We start from the raw sequence: 9,474 nt of genomic DNA, 5'->3' as shown, positions 1-9,474 counted from the left end.
CCAAAAACGTCAAATCGCCGTAGGAGTCTCAGACTTTGCAGGACGACTCCTTAGGTCACATGGAGCATACCGAACCGAACATTTTTCGATTTGGAGCCAATGATAAAATCGTCTTTGATCGCCCATAGCTCCACTCACAGAGGTGAGCGGGGGTCAAGAACGGTGGAAACGTGACCTCCAGGTCAAGGTCTACCCGCATGCAAAATTTCAATGCGCTGCGACAACTTTGACATCCGAGTGGCATTTGAGTGCCAGGTGTTAGTCTTAGGCGCATTTTCGACCAAAAACGTCAAATCGCCGTAGGAGTCTCAGACTTTGCAGGACGACTCCTTAGGTCACATGGAGCATACTGAACCGAACATTTTTCGATTTGGAGCCAATGATAAAATCGTCTTTGATCGCCCATAGCTCCACTCACAGAGGTGAGCGGGGGTCAAGAACGGTGTCTTAGGCGCATTTTCGACCAAAAACGTCAAATCGCCGTAGGAGTCTCAGACTTTGCAGGACGACTCCTTAGGTCACATGGAGCATACTGAACCGAACATTTTTCGATTTGGAGCCAATGATAAAATCGTCTTTGATCGCCCATAGCTCCACTCACAGAGGTGAGCGGGGGTCAAGAACGGTGGAAACGTGACCTCCAGGTCAAGGTCTACCCGCATGCAAAATTTCAATGCGCTGCGACAACTTTGACATCCGAGTGGCATTTGAGTGCCAGGTGTTAGTCTTAGGCGCATTTTCGACCAAAAACGTCAAATCGCCGTAGGAGTCTCAGACTTTGCAGGACGACTCCTTAGGTCACATGGAGCATACCGAACCGAACATTTTTCGATTTGGAGCCAATGATAAAATCGTCTTTGATCGCCCATAGCTCCACTCACAGAGGTGAGCGGGGGTCAAGAACGGTGGAAACGTGACCTCCAGGTCAAGGTCTACCCGCATGCAAAATTTCAATGCGCTGCGACAACTTTGACATCCGAGTGGCATTTGAGTGCCAGGTGTTAGTCTTAGGCGCATTTTCGACCAAAAACGTCAAATCGCCGTAGGAGTCTCAGACTTTGCAGGACGACTCCTTAGGTCACATGGAGCATACTGAACCGAACATTTTTCGATTTGGAGCCAATGATAAAATCGTCTTTGATCGCCCATAGCTCCACTCACAGAGGTGAGCGGGGGTCAAGAACGGTGGAAACGTGACCTCCAGGTCAAGGTCTACCCGCATGCAAAATTTCAATGCGCTGCGACAACTTTGACATCCGAGTGGCATTTGAGTGCCAGGTGTTAGTCTTAGGCGCATTTTCGACCAAAAACGTCAAATCGCCGTAGGAGTCTCAGACTTTGCAGGACGACTCCTTAGGTCACATGGAGCATACTGAACCGAACATTTTTCGATTTGGAGCCAATGATAAAATCGTCTTTGATCGCCCATAGCTCCACTCACAGAGGTGAGCGGGGGTCAAGAACGGTGGAAACGTGACCTCCAGGTCAAGGTCTACCCGCATGCAAAATTTCAATGCGCTGCGACAACTTTGACATCCGAGTGGCATTTGAGTGCCAGGTGTTAGTCTTAGGCGCATTTTCGACCAAAAACGTCAAATCGCCGTAGGAGTCTCAGACTTTGCAGGACGACTCCTTAGGTCACATGGAGTATACTGAACCGAACATTTTTCGATTTGGCGCCAATGATAAAATCGTCTTTGATCGCCCATAGCTCCACTCACAGAGGTGAGCGGGGGTCAAGAACGGTGGAAACGTGACCTCCAGGTCAAGGTCTACCCGCATGCAAAATTTCAATGCGCTGCGACAACTTTGACGTCCGAGTGGCATTTGAGTGCCAGGTGTTAGTTAGTCTTAGGCGCATTTTCGACCAAAAACGTCAAATCGCCGTAGGAGTCTCAGACTTTGCAGGACGACTCCTTAGGTCACATGGAGCATACTGAACCGAACATTTTTCGATTTGGAGCCAATGATAAAATCGTCTTTGATCGCCCATAGCTCCACTCACAGAGGTGAGCGGGGGTCAAGAACGGTGGAAACGTGACCTCCAGGTCAAGGTCTACCCGCATGCAAAATTTCAATGCGCTGCGACAACTTTGACATCCGAGTGGCATTTGAGTGCCAGGTGTTAGTCTTAGGCGCATTTTCGACCAAAAACGTCAAATCGCCGTAGGAGTCTCAGACTTTTTGCAGGACGACTCCTTAGGTCACATGGAGCATACTGAACCGAACATTTTTCGATTTGGAGCCAATGATAAAATCGTCTTTGATCGCCCATAGCTCCACTCACAGAGGTGAGCGGGGGTCAAGAACGGTGGAAACGTGACCTCCAGGTCAAGGTCTACCCGCATGCAAAATTTCAATGCGCTGCGACAACTTTGACATCCGAGTGGCATTTGAGTGCCAGGTGTTAGTCTTAGGCGCATTTTCGACCAAAAACGTCAAATCGCCGTAGGAGTCTCAGACTTTGCAGGACGACTCCTTAGGTCACATGGAGCATACTGAACCGAACATTTTTCGATTTGGAGCCAATGATAAAATCGTCTTTGATCGCCCATAGCTCCACTCACAGAGGTGAGCGGGGGTCAAGAACGGTGGAAACGTGACCTCCAGGTCAAGGTCTACCCGCATGCAAAATTTCAATGCGCTGCGACAACTTTGACATCCGAGTGGCATTTGAGTGCCAGGTGTTAGTCTTAGGCGCATTTTCGACCAAAAACGTCAAATCGCCGTAGGAGTCTCAGACTTTGCAGGACGACTCCTTAGGTCACATGGAGCATACTGAACCGAACATTTTTCGATTTGGAGCCAATGATAAAATCGTCTTTGATCGCCCATAGCTCCACTCACAGAGGTGAGCGGGGGTCAAGAACGGTGGAAACGTGACCTCCAGGTCAAGGTCTACCCGCATGCAAAATTTCAATGCGCTGCGACAACTTTGACATCCGAGTGGCATTTGAGTGCCAGGTGTTAGTCTTAGGCGCATTTTCGACCAAAAACGTCAAATCGCCGTAGGAGTCTCAGACTTTTTGCAGGACGACTCCTTAGGTCACATGGAGCATACTGAACCGAACATTTTTCGATTTGGAGCCAATGATAAAATCGTCTTTGATCGCCCATAGCTCCACTCACAGAGGTGAGCGGGGGTCAAGAACGGTGGAAACGTGACCTCCAGGTCAAGGTCTACCCGCATGCAAAATTTCAATGCGCTGCGACAACTTTGACATCCGAGTGGCATTTGAGTGCCAGGTGTTAGTCTTAGGCGCATTTTCGACCAAAAACGTCAAATCGCCGTAGGAGTCTCAGACTTTGCAGGACGACTCCTTAGGTCACATGGAGCATACTGAACCGAACATTTTTCGATTTGGAGCCAATGATAAAATCGTCTTTGATCGCCCATAGCTCCACTCACAGAGGTGAGCGGGGGTCAAGAACGGTGGAAACGTGACCTCCAGGTCAAGGTCTACCCGCATGCAAAATTTCAATGCGCTGCGACAACTTTGACATCCGAGTGGCATTTGAGTGCCAGGTGTTAGTCTTAGGCGCATTTTCGACCAAAAACGTCAAATCGCCGTAGGAGTCTCAGACTTTGCAGGACGACTCCTTAGGTCACATGGAGCATACTGAACCGAACATTTTTCGATTTGGAGCCAATGATAAAATCGTCTTTGATCGCCCATAGCTCCACTCACAGAGGTGAGCGGGGGTCAAGAACGGTGGAAACGTGACCTCCAGGTCAAGGTCTACCCGCATGCAAAATTTCAATGCGCTGCGACAACTTTGACATCCGAGTGGCATTTGAGTGCCAGGTGTTAGTTAGTCTTAGGCGCATTTTCGACCAAAAACGTCAAATCGCCGTAGGAGTCTCAGACTTTGCAGGACGACTCCTTAGGTCACATGGAGCATACTGAACCGAACATTTTTCGATTTGGAGCCAATGATAAAATCGTCTTTGATCGCCCATAGCTCCACTCACAGAGGTGAGCGGGGGTCAAGAACGGTGGAAACGTGACCTCCAGGTCAAGGTCTACCCGCATGCAAAATTTCAATGCGCTGCGACAACTTTGACATCCGAGTGTCTTAGGCGCATTTTCGACCAAAAACGTCAAATCGCCGTAGGAGTCTCAGACTTTGCAGGACGACTCCTTAGGTCACATGGAGCATACTGAACCGAACATTTTTCGATTTGGAGCCAATGATAAAATCGTCTTTGATCGCCCATAGCTCCACTCACAGAGGTGAGCGGGGGTCAAGAACGGTGGAAACGTGACCTCCAGGTCAAGGTCTACCCGCATGCAAAATTTCAATGCGCTGCAACAACTTTGACATCCGAGTGGCATTTGAGTGCCAGGTGTTAGTTAGTCTTAGGCGCATTTTCGACCAAAAACGTCAAATCGCCGTAGGAGTCTCAGACTTTGCAGGACGACTCCTTAGGTCACATGGAGCATACTGAACCGAACATTTTTCGATTTGGAGCCAATGATAAAATCGTCTTTGATCGCCCATAGCTCCACTCACAGAGGTGAGCGGGGGTCAAGAACGGTGGAAACGTGACCTCCAGGTCAAGGTCTACCCGCATGCAAAATTTCAATGCGCTGCGACAACTTTGACATCCGAGTGGCATTTGAGTGCCAGGTGTTAGTCTTAGGCGCATTTTCGACCAAAAACGTCAAATCGCCGTAGGAGTCTCAGACTTTGCAGGACGACTCCTTAGGTCACATGGAGCATACTGAACCGAACATTTTTCGATTTGGAGCCAATGATAAAATCGTCTTTGATCGCCCATAGCTCCACTCACAGAGGTGAGCGGGGGTCAAGAACGGTGGAAACGTGACCTCCAGGTCAAGGTCTACCCGCATGCAAAATTTCAATGCGCTGCGACAACTTTGACATCCGAGTGGCATTTGAGTGCCAGGTGTTAGTCTTAGGCGCATTTTCGACCAAAAACGTCAAATCGCCGTAGGAGTCTCAGACTTTGCAGGACGACTCCTTAGGTCACATGGAGCATACTGAACCGAACATTTTTCGATTTGGAGCCAATGATAAAATCGTCTTTGATCGCCCATAGCTCCACTCACAGAGGTGAGCGGGGGTCAAGAACGGTGGAAACGTGACCTCCAGGTCAAGGTCTACCCGCATGCAAAATTTCAATGCGCTGCGACAACTTTGACATCCGAGTGGCATTTGAGTGCCAGGTGTTAGTTAGTCTTAGGCGCATTTTCGACCAAAAACGTCAAATCGCCGTAGGAGTCTCAGACTTTGCAGGACGACTCCTTAGGTCACATGGAGCATACTGAACCGAACATTTTTCGATTTGGAGCCAATGATAAAATCGTCTTTGATCGCCCATAGCTCCACTCACAGAGGTGAGCGGGGGTCAAGAACGGTGGAAACGTGACCTCCAGGTCAAGGTCTACCCGCATGCAAAATTTCAATGCGCTGCGACAACTTTGACATCCGAGTGTCTTAGGCGCATTTTCGACCAAAAACGTCAAATCGCCGTAGGAGTCTCAGACTTTGCAGGACGACTCCTTAGGTCACATGGAGCATACTGAACCGAACATTTTTCGATTTGGAGCCAATGATAAAATCGTCTTTGATCGCCCATAGCTCCACTCACAGAGGTGAGCGGGGGTCAAGAACGGTGGAAACGTGACCTCCAGGTCAAGGTCTACCCGCATGCAAAATTTCAATGCGCTGCAACAACTTTGACATCCGAGTGGCATTTGAGTGCCAGGTGTTAGTTAGTCTTAGGCGCATTTTCGACCAAAAACGTCAAATCGCCGTAGGAGTCTCAGACTTTGCAGGACGACTCCTTAGGTCACATGGAGCATACTGAACCGAACATTTTTCGATTTGGAGCCAATGATAAAATCGTCTTTGATCGCCCATAGCTCCACTCACAGAGGTGAGCGGGGGTCAAGAACGGTGGAAACGTGACCTCCAGGTCAAGGTCTACCCGCATGCAAAATTTCAATGCGCTGCGACAACTTTGACATCCGAGTGGCATTTGAGTGCCAGGTGTTAGTCTTAGGCGCATTTTCGACCAAAAACGTCAAATCGCCGTAGGAGTCTCAGACTTTGCAGGACGACTCCTTAGGTCACATGGAGCATACTGAACCGAACATTTTTCGATTTGGAGCCAATGATAAAATCGTCTTTGATCGCCCATAGCTCCACTCACAGAGGTGAGCGGGGGTCAAGAACGGTGGAAACGTGACCTCCAGGTCAAGGTCTACCCGCATGCAAAATTTCAATGCGCTGCGACAACTTTGACATCCGAGTGGCATTTGAGTGCCAGGTGTTAGTTAGTCTTAGGCGCATTTTCGACCAAAAACGTCAAATCGCCGTAGGAGTCTCAGACTTTGCAGGACGACTCCTTAGGTCACATGGAGCATACTGAACCGAACATTTTTCGATTTGGAGCCAATGATAAAATCGTCTTTGATCGCCCATAGCTCCACTCACAGAGGTGAGCGGGGGTCAAGAACGGTGGAAACGTGACCTCCAGGTCAAGGTCTACCCGCATGCAAAATTTCAATGCGCTGCGACAACTTTGACATCCGAGTGGCATTTGAGTGCCAGGTGTTAGTCTTAGCGCATTTTCGACCAAAAACGTCAAATCGCCGTAGGAGTCTCAGACTTTGCAGGACGACTCCTTAGGTCACATGGAGCATACTGAACCGAACATTTTTCGATTTGGAGCCAATGATAAAATCGTCTTTGATCGCCCATAGCTCCACTCACAGAGGTGAGCGGGGGTCAAGAACGGTGGAAACGTGACCTCCAGGTCAAGGTCTACCCGCATGCAAAATTTCAATGCGCTGCGACAACTTTGACATCCGAGTGGCATTTGATTGCCAGGTGTTAGTCTTAGGCGCATTTTCGACCAAAAACGTCAAATCGCCGTAGGAGTCTCAGACTTTGCAGGACGACTCCTTAGGTCACATGGAGCATACTGAACCGAACATTTTTCGATTTGGAGCCAATGATAAAATCGTCTTTGATCGCCCATAGCTCCACTCACAGAGGTGAGCGGGGGTCAAGAACGGTGGAAACGTGACCTCCAGGTCAAGGTCTACCCGCATGCAAAATTTCAATGCGCTGCGACAACTTTGACATCCGAGTGGCATTTGAGTGCCAGGTGTTAGTCTTAGGCGCATTTTCGACCAAAAACGTCAAATCGCCGTAGGAGTCTCAGACTTTGCAGGACGACTCCTTAGGTCACATGGAGCATACTGAACCGAACATTTTTCGATTTGGAGCCAATGATAAAATCGTCTTTGATCGCCCATAGCTCCACTCACAGAGGTGAGCGGGGGTCAAGAACGGTGGAAACGTGACCTCCAGGTCAAGGTCTACCCGCATGCAAAATTTCAATGCGCTGCGACAACTTTGACATCCGAGTGGCATTTGAGTGCCAGGTGTTAGTCTTAGGCGCATTTTCGACCAAAAACGTCAAATCGCCGTAGGAGTCTCAGACTTTGCAGGACGACTCCTTAGGTCACATGGAGCATACTGAACCGAACATTTTTCGATTTGGAGCCAATGATAAAATCGTCTTTGATCGCCCATAGCTCCACTCACAGAGGTGAGCGGGGGTCAAGAACGGTGGAAACGTGACCTCCAGGTCAAGGTCTACCCGCATGCAAAATTTCAATGCGCTGCGACAACTTTGACATCCGAGTGGCATTTGAGTGCCAGGTGTTAGTCTTAGCGCATTTTCGACCAAAAACGTCAAATCGCCGTAGGAGTCTCAGACTTTGCAGGACGACTCCTTAGGTCACATGGAGCATACTGAACCGAACATTTTTCGATTTGGAGCCAATGATAAAATCGTCTTTGATCGCCCATAGCTCCACTCACAGAGGTGAGCGGGGGTCAAGAACGGTGGAAACGTGACCTCCAGGTCAAGGTCTACCCGCATGCAAAATTTCAATGCGCTGCGACAACTTTGACATCCGAGTGGCATTTGATTGCCAGGTGTTAGTCTTAGGCGCATTTTCGACCAAAAACGTCAAATCGCCGTAGGAGTCTCAGACTTTGCAGGACGACTCTTTAGGTCACATGGAGCATACTGAACCGAACATTTTTCGATTTGGAGCCAATGATAAAATCGTCTTTGATCGCCCATAGCTCCACTCACAGAGGTGAGCGGGGGTCAAGAACGGTGGAAACGTGACCTCCAGGTCAAGGTCTACCCGCATGCAAAATTTCAATGCGCTGCGACAACTTTGACATCCGAGTGGCATTTGAGTGCCAGGTGTTAGTCTTAGGCGCATTTTCGACCAAAAACGTCAAATCGCCGTAGGAGTCTCAGACTTTGCAGGACGACTCCTTAGGTCACATGGAGCATACTGAACCGAACATTTTTCGATTTGGAGCCAATGATAAAATCGTCTTTGATCGCCCATAGCTCCACTCACAGAGGTGAGCGGGGGTCAAGAACGGTGGAAACGTGACCTCCAGGTCAAGGTCTACCCGCATGCAAAATTTCAATGCGCTGCGACAACTTTGACATCCGAGTGGCATTTGAGTGCCAGGTGTTAGTCTTAGGCGCATTTTCGACCAAAAACGTCAAATCGCCGTAGGAGTCTCAGACTTTGCAGGACGACTCCTTAGGTCACATGGAGCATACTGAACCGAACATTTTTCGATTTGGAGCCAATGATAAAATCGTCTTTGATCGCCCATAGCTCCACTCACAGAGGTGAGCGGGGGTCAAGAACGGTGGAAACGTGACCTCCAGGTCAAGGTCTACCCGCATGCACAATTTCAATGCGCTGCGACAACTTTGACATCCGAGTGGCATTTGAGTGCCAGGTGTTAGTCTTAGGCGCATTTTCGACCAAAAACGTCAAATCGCCGTAGGAGTCTCAGACTTTGCAGGACGACTCCTTAGGTCACATGGAGCATACTGAACCGAACATTTTTCGATTTGGAGCCAATGATAAAATCGTCTTTGATCGCCCATAGCTCCACTCACAGAGGTGAGCGGGGGTCAAGAACGGTGGAAACGTGACCTCCAGGTCAAGGTCTACCCGCATGCAAAATTTCAATGCGCTGCGACAACTTTGACATCCGAGTGGCATTTGAGTGCCAGGTGTTAGTCTTAGGCGCATTTTCGACCAAAAACGTCAAATCGCCGTAGGAGTCTCAGACTTTGCAGGACGACTCCTTAGGTCACATGGAGCATACTGAACCGAACATTTTTCGATTTGGAGCCAATGATAAAATCGTCTTTGATCGCCCATAGCTCCACTCACAGAGGTGAGCGGGGGTCAAGAAGGGTGGAAACGTGACCTCCAGGTCAAGGTCTACCCGCATGCAAAATTTCAATGCGCTGCGACAACTTTGACATCCGAGTGGCATTTGAGTGCCAGGTGTTAGTCTTAGGCGCATTTTCGACCAAAAACGTCAAATCGCCGTAGGAGTCTCAGACTTTGCAGGACGACTCCTTAGGTCACATGGAGCATA

The sequence above is a fragment of the Haliotis rufescens genome, unplaced genomic scaffold (genome assembly GCF_023055435.1).
Source record: "Haliotis rufescens isolate VD_foot unplaced genomic scaffold, xgHalRufe1.0.p SCAF_185, whole genome shotgun sequence".
Taxonomy (NCBI): Eukaryota; Metazoa; Mollusca; class Gastropoda; order Lepetellida; family Haliotidae; genus Haliotis; species Haliotis rufescens.
Note: the sequence above shows the minus strand (reverse complement) of the source record.